The sequence below is a fragment of the Eublepharis macularius genome, chromosome 19 (genome assembly GCF_028583425.1).
Source record: "Eublepharis macularius isolate TG4126 chromosome 19, MPM_Emac_v1.0, whole genome shotgun sequence".
In the NCBI taxonomy this organism is placed as follows: domain Eukaryota; kingdom Metazoa; phylum Chordata; class Lepidosauria; order Squamata; family Eublepharidae; genus Eublepharis; species Eublepharis macularius.
In genome coordinates, this window is record NC_072808.1 from 11,655,904 (window position 1) to 11,669,860 (window position 13,957).

At 44.0% G+C, this 13,957-nt stretch overlaps 1 protein-coding gene across 1 annotated transcript in view; it reads left to right on the plus strand.

The window, feature by feature from the left end:
* Positions 1-11,054, plus strand: part of LOC129346324 (twist-related protein 2-like) — a 38,088-nt gene extending 27,034 nt beyond the window's left edge. Inside the window, exon 2 of the mRNA XM_055003673.1 lies at positions 9,912-11,054. The gene's annotated coding sequence lies outside the window, so the exon portion shown is untranslated. The remainder of the gene's footprint in view (positions 1-9,911) is intronic.
* The last annotated feature ends 2,903 nt before the right edge of the window (positions 11,055-13,957 follow it).

A 13,957-nucleotide genomic window follows, 5' to 3' on the forward strand; every position in this document is an offset into this window, starting at 1 on the left:
TTCTCTGATGTTAAGTGAGTTTTGTTTTAATTTTTCTGTGTGGGGGACTGCTGGTGTAATGTGTCATAATGCTTTGCCTACTTGTACTTTGGAAGGGAGAAAATAATTTTTTTAAAACTTTATTTTGTGTTGTTCTTGTTTTATTCTTTGTTGTGCAGTTGGTTCCCATCATAGGGAACAATGGGGCTGGCTGGCCAGCCATCTCTGTAGGTGGTGGGGGAATTTGAGGGAGGGTGTCTGTGGTTCAGGTGCTCTTTCACAGGGACCAGCTGGCACTCAGAAGTGTGCCCACCATTGTGGCACCCCTGGGCTGTGCAGAATTGCCCAGGGAAAGAGAGTTTAGAAGTTCCCAGCACAGGGAACAAAGGGAGAGGGCTGGCCTTTGCCAGCCTGTTCCTGGGGTTATGGGTGTGGGGCAGGTGGGGGTGGATTTGGGTCTGTGAGGGGCTAATGTGGGGATTTGGGTCTGTGTGTGGCAGCTGGGGGGGAATTGGGTTTGTGTGGGGCTGTAAGGGGTGGACTTTAGGGGCTGAGAGGACCTACTTGGGGAGGCCATGAAATGGCCCCCCAAGTGGGAGCAGTCTGAGCCTTGGTGGGGGGTGGGAGGAAGGGTGGGAGAAGGGCCCCAGAGGGCTGGGGGGCATTTTGCATGCAAAATGCCACCCCTGGCAAGACAAGCCTCTCCCAGCTGTCAGTGGTAGAGATGAGAGCAGAGCACCTACTTGGGGAGGCCATGAAATGCCCCCCCCCCAAGTGGGAGCAGGCTGAGCCTTGGTGGGGGGTGGGAGGAGGGGTGGGAGAAGGGCCCCAGAGGGTTGGGGGGCATTTTGCATGCAAAATGCCACCCCTGGCAACACAAGCCTCCCCCAGCTGTCAGTGGTAGAGATTAGAGCACCTACTTGGGGAGGCCATGAAATGGCCCCCCCAAGTGGGAGCAGGCTGAGCCTTGGTGGGGGGTGGGAGGAGGGGTGGGAGAAGGGCCCCTGAGGGTGAGGGGGCATTTTGCATGCAAAATGCCACCCCTGGCAAAGGAAGCCTGCCGCTTCATTTTTTCCCCATAGGAAATAATGAAGAAAGATTAGCAGCAGCATGCTAACAATATGCTGCTCCTTCGCTTTCTTATGGGAGGATGGGGGGACCTGCTTTGGGGGGCCATAACATGGCCCCCCAAAGTTCAATCTGTCTGAAACTTGGGTGGTTGTTAGAGAAGGGTTAGAGGAAGGTCCCCACCAATTTTGGGCTTATTCGGTGGGAAAATGCCTCCTCCAGGCGTCCTGGAAGACGGAGGCATTTTCCCTTAGAAAAAAGCCGAAAGAATGCCGAAATAATGCCGAAAGAATCCCGAAAGCCGAAAGCCGAAAGAGATTCTTGTTTCGGCTTTCGGCTTTAACGATAGAGAATCTTCTTTCGGCTTTCTACTTTCGGCTATAGCCGAAAATTTTTGGCTTGCACACCCCTAGAAATGAGGATAGGTAAGCTACTCTTAAAGAGCAACGGCATAAATTTAAATAAACATCATTTAATAAATATTGTCAAAAACATCTTTGTTTTATTCTGACACGGACTATGTGATATTGCTGTTGGTTTATTTAAATTTACATATCCATGGTTTTAAGAACAGATTTACATGTACTTGTTTGTCCTCAACTTTGTAAAAACTTTTGTTCCTGTTGCTGGAAGCCAGCAATGGCAGCAATGGCAGGGTCTTCTTGGGGACCCTGGATTAGATGGTGGTTTGGTCTAATCCAGCAAGGTTATTCTTCCCTTTAGCACACTGGTAGTTTACAAACAAAATGTAAAAATCCAAGAGATAAAAATAAAGCAAAAAGTAACACAGGCAGCAATGAAATGAAAAAACATAATAGACACGATACTAGTAAAACTAGTAAAACCAGGTCACAGGATCTCATCAATATCTTTAAAAGCACGAGAATCTATTCTGTCCCCTCCCCACCCACCCCTCTACTCTGATGTGCTTCTGGATTTGGTATCACAACATAGGTAATACACAAATAATATTTATTGAAAATATAAACTTGTAGACCAGTGGTGGTGGCGGCGATGCGAGCCTCTCGGGTGAACATGCCACATCTTAATGTACACTGTAATCCCTACACAGTCACTCCCACCGTACTCCCAGGGAACTCCCAGCTACTTGACATAACTCTGCATTTAGTCTGTTGAGCCAGGAAGCAGGCAATTGCACAAATCAGGACGAGCGAGCAGAAATGCTGGCCTGCCTATGCGCTAGCCTGCCCGTGTCGGCCACAGATGCACTCATCAATCCCATAATGCAGGAAAGAGATCTTACATATCTGTCCTGCTTGTAGAAAAGTGCAGAAAAAAAAGATTCTGAGCACGCATCTATCTACAGCTATTTACAGCCACCCTGTTCACAAGTTACACTGAACTCTTGGATATCTGGCATGCCGGTGTATCCATCGGTTTGTAAGAAAGAATTGATTTGCATTCATGTTACAAATAAAACTGGGGACCAGTATGTGGATAAATGTGGGTTTTAAATCTCACGTGGACTAACATGAGAATTGCTCAACACACACTTAAAGAAAAATCAAGTGCAGGCTGTATACAGATTATACATGTATACACTGCAACATGTGAACAAGCCTAGTATATTAGTGTGGAAGGGGAGATAACACACACATGGGACATAGAGGGTCAGACTAGGATCTAAAAGACCCAGATTTGAATCCCCAATCTACCCCAGGGGCTGGCTGGGTGATCTTAGCAAAGAACAAAAAATAATGGTCTAGTGGGGAAAGGAGTTATTTTATTGTTGTTTTTTTGTTCGTTGCTCCATCCTTGGGGTGGGCTTCTTCTCCCGTGGCCAGTTACATTCTCAGGGCAACCTACCTTACAAGGTTGTTGTGAGAATAAAAGGGAGGAAAGAAGAATGGCATAAGCTGTTTCGGGTCCTGATTGAGGAGAAAGGCAAGGCACGAATGAAGGAAATAAATGTCAATGAAATAAACACATAGCTCTGTTCCACATGCCCAGATGCCTGAGCAAAGCTGATGGGTGCTTTGGTGGGAAGGCCTAGATCCAGACATCTCGTTTCCCATGCGCTCCAAATGAGTGTCACATTGGGTCACTTGTAATTTTAGTATGCGGGGCAGGGAAGGGAGAGACTGGTCTTTGTCTCTTACCATATTCGGCACTCTTGAAATTCTGTTGCCCTTTAGAAGGGGTTTCAAGGAGAGACATCTCTTCCCATAATGCCCAAGCTCTTTCCTTTTATCCTACTGCTGTCTCTGGCCAAATAGGGTTTAAAACTCAAGCTTCAAAACCACCCTCCACATTACTATGAGCAGGGCTTTTTTCAGCTGGAACGTGGTGGAATGGAGTTCTGGCACCTCTTGGAAATGGTCACATGGCTGGTGGCCCCGCCCCCTGATCTCCAGACAGAGGGGAGTTTAGATTGCCCTCTGCACCGCTGTGTGGAAAGCAATCTAAACTGCCCTCTGTCTGGAGATCAGGGGGTAGGGCCACCGGCCATGTGACCATTTTCGGCGAGGGCAATTTAAACTTTAAAAAATCCCCCCCTTGTTCCAGCTGTCCCAAAGTGACATCATTGTGTGGTCCTGAGTTCCACCACTGAGTTCCACCACCTCTTTTCCCAGAAAAAAGCCCGGACTATGAGAAAATGCTATTACAAAAAGAGGGGGGGGCAGCCATGGAAGAGATGCTCACATACAGATATCGGTATGTCTTTAAACCCGTCACTTTCAAAGCTATGGATGGGGAGCCCAAATTGATTCTCTAGACGTGAGTTGTAAGACCGGGAGGGGTAGGAAGAACTGGTTGAGTGGAAGTAGAAGCTGCATGGCAAATATGGGTGTGTCTCCGCAGAACATGCACAATGGCAGTCCATTATCTATTCCTAAAGATGAAAAATAAAATCTGAACTAGTGCAGTGTACGATGTGAGATTCCTACATCCAATGTTGAGGAAGTGAACCATATAGTCCTTCCACAGGCAACTAACAAGAAAGCATTCTTTACAGAACTAGAAATTAAAGTGGAGTTTGGCTTGGATCCTACATTAAATTTCTGCCAATGGAAGGGTGTGTGTGTGTGATTTTTGCTGACCTCCAGATATATACATTGCAGACCACCACCACCCCATGCTGTTCTGTGGGTTTTGAGCATTTCAGAACTCATCTTGGGACTATAGATGGATGGGTTAGGGTTAGGGTTAGGGTTAGGGAAGAAGGGAGGAAGTTATTCTTCACATGGAAATTCCTTCTGTTCACAGAGACTTGCCACGTAAGTGGGTTATGAAGAGTAAAGGGCTGGCTCCCACTTCAGAAAGTTTGAGAACCACAGCCCGAGAGGGATTCCCTGGAGGGCTGTTAATAGATGGGGTATTTTACTGCTAGTGCTGCTAAGTTAACCATATCAAGGCCAATCAAAAGAGACTCACTAAAGACTACATTTGGCTAAAGACAGAAAATCTGATTTTTTAATTTTTTTTTAAAAAAAGATTTAGAGGTGGTTTGGTAGCGGCATCGTTGCTCGGAGTGGGCACGAGTGGGGCAGACTTGTATATCGGTTCAAAACTTGCAAAAATGGCATGCGGTTTCTGTCTCAAGCTAGTGTTGATGTAAGAGATCCAGAGGAGTTAGCCATGTTAGTTTGTCGTTGCAAAATAGTAAAGAGTCCAGTAACTCCTTTAAGACTAACCAACCTTATTGTAGCATAAGCTTTCAAGAACCACAGCTCTCCGTGGTTCTGTGCATCTGACAAAGAGAGCTGTGGTTCTCGAAAGCTTATGCTACAATAAGGTTGGTTAAAGGTGCTACTGGACTCTTTACTATGTTGATTTAATACATCCCAAGTACCTTGCATAGGAATCCACTTAGGATTTGCCTCCTAACCACGAGAAACGGAGACAAACTTTAAAGCCACAGTGTAAGAGCTTATAGCCTTACATTTTATGTTCTGATGTCCCCAAATGCTACTGAAGCTGACCTTTTAATGCATGCAACTGAAAATAGAATCTAAGTTTTAAAACAAACAAACACAGTGGTTGATCAACACAAGAGTAAGAGCATGGTAAAAAAGTTGGCAATCCAACATAAGGGAGAAAAATCACAATATTACCATTCCAACGAAACCACATAATTAGTATGTAATAGGAAGGCTGACGGGAGAGAAGGTGGCATGGCATAGTCAGATCTCAGAAGCTAAGCAGGGTCGAAACTTGGACAGGCAACCACCAAAGAAGACTCTGTAGAGGAAGGCAATAGCAAATCACCTCTGCTTCTCCCTTGCCTTGCTGGAGTCACCCTTTCTTTGCCTATCCCCTTCCAGCGTGACTCTTGGCTTTCAGAAAAACTGTTAAACACCTAAAACAATACGGCTACTTGCAGAAAGTAACAAAGGGCAATCGACTTCGTACAAACCAGCCCTCCTCCTCTTTTCTGGGCCTTCTTTCATTTGCACAAATTCAGTTCCTTATTTCACAGATTCCTGAAATTTCCCCAAATGTCGGCAATCCATTCCTTACTACAAAGTACTGCAAACGCCCCTTAGAGTTTATCGAGATCTCTGCAACAGCTAAGAGATTTCAGATGAAGTTTGGATGGTTTTCAATTCTTGAGCTATATAAGGAACCCAGAAGTAAACATATTAATGCAAATTGATATGTCGTGATGCTATGTCCCCCCATGGGTCAGTAATGACTCGGTGCTTGCACAGGGGACTACTTTTACCTTTATATGGAACCCAGAAGTATACATATTAATGCAAATTTATCATTGGTTAGCCATGTCATTTGATTCATTTACTTCATAACTTCCGCCTTTCTTCTCAATGGGGATTCTTACATCTTTCTTCTCTCTCACATTTTATCCTCACAACAACCTTGTGTGACGCGTTAAGCTGAGAGTTTGTCAGTGGCCCAAGGTCACTCAGGAAACTTCGGTGCCGGAAAGGAGATTTGAACTTGTCTGACACTCTAACCACTACACCACACTCTCATCAAAGATAACGGCATAAGATACCTTTCTCTAGAAATCTCTAGTCTTGGAACAAAGATGCCGCATGACAGATTACCAGCTGAAGGGCTTCTGCGGTGCCCAGAGTTCTGCGTTCGAATACCCTCATTTTAAATGGAGTGAAATATCAAAACATATCATTTTGTCACACATGCATTGGAAGCCCTTTAATTAACAATTGCCAAGCTTCCCCCGTTTCAGTATAATGAACACTGCCGAGATGCACATACAATGCTATTCCTGCTGCAAGTATTCACACCATATCAGCTCCAGCAAGCTGCCTTACTGGCTCAGAAAGCTATACAATACTGTGCTTCCCATGGTCATCGATCCAGAGGAGTTAGCCGTGTTAGTCTGTAGTAGCAAAATCGAAAACAGTCCAGTAGCACCTTGAAGACGAACCAACTTTACTGTAGCATAAGCTATCCAAAAAGACTCCATCATGAAACCTTACTAAGCAAAAAAACCACCAATAAATTCTATATTAAAGTCATCTTTGTGTGTTGATTTATGCAAAGGTATTATTTTTCCACTGAATCCTATCAGTAATTTACCTTATGCAGGTATTTAACCTCAATTGGTTTAAATATATCTACATCAGAACCACACATTAAAGTGCTAGTGCTTTACAATTGTTTCATAAAGACCATTGCTAATTCCTGTGTCTTATATACAACCATGTATCCTGGAATGCTGTTGGTCAATATTGCACTAGCCCAAATCAAGATAACATACAAAAATTAATGATTAACACCAAGGCACAGTCCTGAATACGTCATTATATCTTATCCACAGTTTTCATTCATCAATTTTCATTCATAAAAATTCATGTCACTAGTACAAATGCATTTAGTTTCCAAAAGGCAAAAGACCCTATGTAAGAGACCCCGGCTGAATCCACACTTACTGGCACAGAGCTAAAGAGGTGGAGTGAGAGCGTCTTTCTGGCGCGTTTTCTGACATCATCGCGCCATGATGCCACTCTCGTGGCGCGATGACATCATAAAATGTGCCAGAAAGACGCTCTCACTCCACCTGTTTAGTGCTGTGCCGGTAAGTGTGGATTTGCCCCCCACGTGGTGTAGTGGTTAGAGTGTTGGACTAGGATCTGGGAAACCAAGTTTCAAATTCCCCACGCTACTATGGAAGCTAACCGGGGGACAACCATTAAAAATGAAACATTGGATGCTGGATCCTAATCAACTGTCGACCCTTTTATGTGCTACAGTTATAATTAGGAGAGGCAAAATTCTTATGTGCCAAGGAAAGTCCAAAACCGTGAGCTGGCCCTGCTGGAGAGAGAACATCTCTGTGTAGTGTTTATTGTTTTGTTCATTTGGAGAGGTTACTTTTGGGGGTCGCTACAGGTCAGAGGCGGCCATTTCTACACGGCTTACCTTCCCTCAGAACGACCCGGAACATTGTGCAAAAACCGCAGAAGATCACGTTTTCTTGCACAAGATTTGTGCGACGTCGCACAAATCTCGCACGAGAAAATGTGATCTTCCGCGGTTTTTGCGCGATGTTTCGGGTCATTCCGAGGGAAGGTAAGCCATGTGGAAACGGTCTTGATAGCACATAACACACACACTTTTGGGGGACTGACAATTCCTAAGAGATGAGTAGGCTAAACAAATGTCACAAAGGAAAGCAGGGCCAGGTGACTTCTGGGCTTTGTCAATTTCACTGAAAGGCAATTTCACTAAAATTACCCACCTTCCAATCACCCAGCCAAGGCGTTTCAATCGTCCCTTAGCTTTTTATATTTACCAGGTTGAGAGCCTTATGGAGTATTTTAGCGTTACACAAAGCTCAGGAAGGATGTGGTGGTGGGTTCCTTCGACACAAAGGGGCAGGATGATAGGTACTTAGCACGAGTTAGGAGCAGTTAAATGTTAAAAGCAAGATAAAGCAACACAGACTTGCCCAAATGATCATGGAAAATAATATCATCCAGTTTATGATCCCTGGAAAGAACCTGGATCTCAGCTGCTTTCGTTTAAAGTAGAAAGGAAATACAGTTCAAAGGAACCGGTCTCTCATCTCAAAGGGTTTTGTGTGTTTAATTTCCTTTGGAGAAAAATAAAACTGACTCTGAAAGGAACGGGGCCAGGGGGGGAGGAAGAAAAGAGGTACTTAGTGTGCGTTAGGCAAGCCAATCAGAAAGTACAGCCTTTAGATCTGAAGTTTTCCTAAAGAATGAGATCTTCCTGAAGGCAGAGTACCCTAAAAATTTAAGATTATGCCTATGGGCATTTCTAGGCAAGAAAAACTCCAATTTGGTAAAAATGTTCCTTTTTTGAGTCCTATAGCACCTTAAATACCAACTAGAATTTCATGGTATAAGCTTTTGATAGTCAAAGCTATGTTCATCAGATACAAATAGGAACAGGCAGGGCTCATTTCGAGGGGGGAACGCACCAGAACAGCGTTCTGGTAGTTCCCCCAAGTCAGGTGGCCCCGCCCACCTGACTTTAAAACATTTTGGGCCATTTAAGCCTTCATTGGGACCAAAACGGCCACAATCAGGGCCAAAATGGCCCGGATCGGGTCAGTGCCAGGCGGGGGAAGCATCCAAACAGGGATCTCTAAGAATGGAATTACCTGGGGATGCTCAAGTGCAGGATATTATGTGCAGTCCTCAATTCACATGCAGGCTGTTCTTGCTCTTGCACGTGAATGCCGCTTTCACGGGAGCTCCCTTTGTGTGATTGCATCTGCAAGTGATTCTGGAGGACGGAGCGCCAATGCAGTCTCTGTTTCCACTGCAAGAACAAGTACTGTAGGCTCCTTTGACTTGCCAATTTGTATTTCTTTAAGGTGTGAAAAAGTGTCAAGATCTGCATTTCAATGAATGGATGTGGGAGGTGGGGGAAACTAGGATACTTTTAGCAGTTGAGGAGGAACTGATATCAAATGCATAAATGTATATTCATGTGGAGCAAATTGAAGTGTCACTGTGTGAGTGAGTGCATAAAACGTTGAAGGGGGGACACGTGAAGTAAGATTCACTTGATTTCAATGGTCTTAGGCTGGAGTAACTCTTTTTAGGATTGCACTGTTAGTAACGTGTATTATATACCAGTAGGAGGGGTGTTACAAAAAAGGGAGTCAGGATGCAAAGGTACATTGCAGCTTGGTTAGAGCAGAAATTAGCATCTGTAGTGATAAGAATCCCTTGTTCTGAATTTGTGAATGAACAATTTCAGCAATCATAGGTCACAATCTCCTTGTCTCCTTTTGAAGTTACTATTGACCTTAGTCTCCTGTTCAGACTGTATGAAGGGAAATTCATTGTTAAGTATATTGTAGTTTTATCCACTGCCCAGATTTTCTCTATTTCCAGTAAAAAAGAAGCAATTTTTCAAAAAATGAAGATTTGAAACAAAAACAAACATATTTTCCTGCACACTGGATGTCAGGGGGAGTTAGCTGCCAATTACCCTTCTCTGTAACGGTAGATTTCTATGTGTCCAATTTTTTTCCTGGGTGGGGGACACTCCATCAAGCAACCCCCCATTCAAAGAAAAATGGTACAGATTTTTTTTTTGTATGCAGCGATCTACCTAGAGAGCCTCATGTTGAATGGCCACATCATTTTTTTCTTAGCAAGGAGATAAGTTTTAAGTGGGTAGGCATGTTGGTCTGTAGTAGACGAGCAAGATTTGGGTCCAGTAGCACCTTACAAACCAACTAGGTTTCTAGGGTATGAGTTCTGGATTCAAATCTTGTTCTTAGCAAGAAGTGGATCATAACGGCATTTGTCGGGAGAAATAGGAGCATAGGTCTGTTCTGCTAAATTTCAAAGGATTCTTCGCATTATGGGCAAATTGCCTCCTACAGGATCAGTTCAACCTTGGCACTGAATTTTTGTGTGTGTCTTTTTTTCTAGGTAAACTCAGGAATAAAGCCACCACGCACAATGCTTCTGCCTCGGACAAGAGCAGCGACCGACACCTATTGAGAGGAACTGGAGGCATCTATCCTGATTCTTTTCCATCGCCAACAAGATAGAAAGGAAGCCCCGCTTGGATCCAGAGTACTTTCTTGCTACTGCCCTGGGAAGATCAATGCCTCACAGCAAAGACCTCAATAGGCACGGAAGACTTTGCTTGTAACAAGCTAATCTCAAAATGTCTACAGAACTCTTTGAGGAGCTAATTTATTTTTAGATTTGCAGTTTTAAGAATAGGGTTGTTGTTTTTTTAAAGATAGCTTTCCATTTTCTGAGAGAGTTGGTTTTCTTCTAGGACTAACTACATTTCTTTGCAGAGAAGCCCCCAACTGACAAGACCTTAAACCTCCCAGCTTATGCTTCAGCCTGGGCTTAATCTCGAAAAGCAGTTACTGAAGAACTTACCCAGACATTAACTTGGAAGGCTCAGTGAGTGTGAAGGCTGGTCCTGGTTACTTGTGCCAAAGAAGAAGCATTCTGCACATGCTCAGGAGCACAGCTGTTAGAATTATCATTCCTTATTCCAGGGCTGGTATTAAAAAGCTCAGCCCTCGTATAAGTCTGGGCTTCATCTTACTCATCTGAAACCAGTTGTTACTTTAATTCCACAATGGTAAAAAAACAAACAAACCACAGATAAGTACTATGTGGAATTACTGACCATGACAATGGAGAGAGATCAGATGGTTTAATTAGTGTAATGGTCATTTCCTCTCCTTTAGGAATTCTGGGAATTGTAGTTCTGTGAGAGGTGGTGGTTCACAATCTCTAATGAAGAATTTTCAGCACCTTCACCACAACATAATTCCCAGGATTTCTTGAGGAAAACCATAACAGTTTTTTTAAAAAAATTAAAAAACACTGATTAAAGCATGTTGTTTACCTATGACATCTATGAATGCAACAGACTGTGGGTGGGAACGAGATGCAAGATTTATTCCCTTACTCTGTCTGACAAACTGTTTGAAAACTGTGACAATATCACCCACACCTCTGTGGACAGTTTCAACTTGAAAAGGGGAACCCTTCCAGTAAATGTAATTTGTTTTTTATTTGCATCATTTTAAACATGAACTTCATTAGCCAACTCCTTGCTCTCTTCATTGATTTTGTAAACTACCTGTTCAACTAAGGTACATACAAAGACAGGGGAACGGGACTACTACCAGTATGTACTATCTCCACATTGGGGTAAAATTTAGAGCTGGACAAGGAAGATTTCGTTTCTGGGAGTAGTTTAATGTTTTTTTCAAGTTCCCTGGGAGCTACCAGTTACAATAGTAGGTGGGCCTAGGTGGACCTAGTCACAAAATGGTGGTGCGGTGTGTGGACTGAGTCACAAAATGGTGGTGCAGTGGGTGGAACTAGTCACAAAACGGCAGCTTGGTAGGTGGACCTAGTCACAAAATGGTGGCTCAGTGGGTGGAGCCAGTCACAAAATGGCAGCATGTACAAAACTAGAGTGTTTCAGAACAGGTCTACAGTTCTTCCAAAGCAACACCCTTATTGTAACTTTGCTTACCAATGTCTGCAACTCAAGTTGTTGTTGAAGGCACAGGAGCAGCAGATGGAGAAAAATTGGGTAACCGTACCTCCACATTTTGGATCATGTGACTCAGCAGGAGCCTCGGTTTCTTAGACCGGCATTCTTATTCTTCAGACCAAATAGCTAGTATTATGTAATAATGATATCTCTCCTAAACAAGCATTTCAAACACACATTTCTCTTTGCTCAAAAAGGTGCATGTGTGCTGTGATAACATTGGTATAGTTCTTGTGTGTAATAAGGGACAGTCACAACAAAGGGCTTTAAATTATGTTTCTAAAAAAAAACTATAGATGTTTCCAAGAGAGGGCCTTTGGACCCTTCTGAATCTCTCCTAGGGCTGCCAAATCTCTTCTAGGGCTGCCAACAGCTTGGATAAAAAAAGATCCTTCCCTTATAACAGAGGCTTAATGAGTTGTTGAAAAGTGCAAGAGTCCAGTAGCACCTATAAGACTAACAAAATTTGTGATAAGGTATGAGCTTTCCTTAGTCAAAGCTCACTTGTTCAGATAATGAGATGTTATTTACCAGGCGACGTTATTGACCGCCATGCCATTAAAAGCTTAAACCGCCCATTTCCACTGAAGGGAAGGTGAAATTCACAGAGCTTTCAGTGAAGATGAAATTAACAAACCCTCTGAGGAGTGATCTCTGGGATCTGTGCAGAGGTGTGAAATTGACAGAGACTTTGGTGCTGTCTTTTAAAACTACGCTTCCCAGCTAACATTGCATCTCCCTACACGTGACTTGAGCATCCTCCTGTAAGATGCCTCGTCTAGAGAGACTCTCAAGTAAGCCTCTATTAAAGAGACAGGACAGTTTTTTCCTCCAGGCCTATTGGCAAGCCGAATCTAATCCTATTGCGCTAGAATCATATTCCCCACCCTATGCCAGGATCTGCAAGGCAACCTTTGTTTCCAGAGGCCTTAAAAAGAAGCCCCAAACACAGTATCCAGGTTAAATCTTAGCACAAGTTGCGTTTCCTTCTTGGGTCTTTAACAGCAGAAGAATTGCAGAAATGAACCTTTTAACGGCACCCCATGCAAAGCTGGGGGGTAGCTTTACGCAGTTCATGTCTGCTTTGCACTGTGTTAAGATGGCTATTAATTTTATTAGGCAAGCAAACATAGGCCCACCCCATACTGCTAGGACCTTGCTGTGCAGTTTATTCAGCCCGATGGTAGATTCAGCCTCTTAGGATCTAGTTCTACTGAGCACACAAGCTATCCCCGTGATTTCTCTTGGGGCAAACAAGCCCTGATCTCTCCTGGGCAATCTGATCACTGAATCCTTCAGAGCACTGAAATAGAGCCCACCCCACCCCTTGACATTCAGTTCTCTGAAGCCTACCTTGTTTGATAGCCCTGGTTGTTTGGCAAAATGTAGATATGACTTTTGGCTTCTGCCCTCCCACATCAGCCATTCCAGGAGAACCTTTCCAGCATGCTTTATGCTGTCTCCTTCCACGTAGCGCTGAGCATAGCAGCAACACAAAGTATCTGACTTCATTTCATTTCATGCACTGGGACATCGGAAGACACGGAACCAATCACGACGCTTCATGCATTGTGACATCAGAAGACACGGAACCATTCACTACGCTTTACACACTGTGACATCAGAAGAAATTGAACCAATCGCTGCACTTCACACACTGTGAAGTCAGCAGAAATGGGACCAGTTAGGTATATCACATACTACTTTCAACCCCCTGTAGCAGTGAGCAGGTTGTAGGTTTGCTCTGGGGAAATGACTGTTCAAAGCCCCACTGAGGGCCAAGCTACAAGTGACGAATGACACTTGAACAGCAAGTGTATTTCTCCCTGTTCACTTGCCCTCCACTCAATCCACTTGCCGTTCAAGTGTCATTCGTCATGTGTAGCTTGGCCCTCAGATGCACAGGGTGACTTTGAGAGGGCCGTTCTTCTATTTCTTGCTCTCACCTTAACCTACCCTACAGGATTGTTAGGAAGATAAAAGGAGGAAGGAAGAGCATCGAAGGCAGAGTAGGATTTTTAAAAGTGACATTCCCCAGCAGCGAGGGTACCTGCCCTCATTCATTTATCAGAGGTAGGACATTGCACTGTTAGCTTGAGATCAGGGCCAGCGCAAACGCACAGGGACATTCAGTATTTATTTCAATGGCGTGGAAAGACAAAAATGGCAAAATATACCCAGATCCACTTACCAATCTTATCCTCGTATCCCTGTGCTTGAAGATGAATCAGAAGGAACAGAGCTTTGAACTCTCCGTGGCAAGAAAGGAAAAACCCGTTGCAAAATAAAATCCCAGGTGCTCGCCTTGAGGGTATGTCTGCCGCTTGACAAAGCAAGAGGCGGCTTTGGGCACTGTTGTTAAGAGGGGGCGGGAGGCTCATGTTTTCCTTTGTCTAGTTGTACATTGCAGGTGAAGAGACATTTCCCCCCCTGAGCTGTA